The sequence below is a fragment of the Trypanosoma equiperdum genome (assembly GCF_001457755.1).
Source record: "Trypanosoma equiperdum strain OVI genome assembly, contig: ctg_306, whole genome shotgun sequence".
Taxonomy (NCBI): domain Eukaryota; phylum Euglenozoa; class Kinetoplastea; order Trypanosomatida; family Trypanosomatidae; genus Trypanosoma; species Trypanosoma equiperdum.
In genome coordinates, this window is record NW_027124206.1 from 1260 (window position 1) to 1591 (window position 332).

Here is a 332-nt window from a genome sequence, read left to right on the forward strand (position 1 = left end):
ACCCCAAACAGGGAGCAAAGCACAGACAACGTACAGAGGGAACTACAGCCGCCATATATCTATGGTAAAATGTTTGAACAAAGGCAATCACTATGGGAACGCATGCCGCGACGTGTCTCGGGTAACCTCCAAGGCGGTTCTTTATAAGCGAAAAGGAGACCTGTCTGAGGAAGCGGTGGAGAGCAAAGAAAGGAAAAAGATTAAATTGGCCCTTTCGTCTACCGACCGTACCGACTGGGTGGGCGGTTGAGGAAACGCAACGACACGGGTCGCTCAAAGCGCGGCAGGAAGAAAATTTCTCCGAAAACCCACAGGACAAATCACCAGGAAAA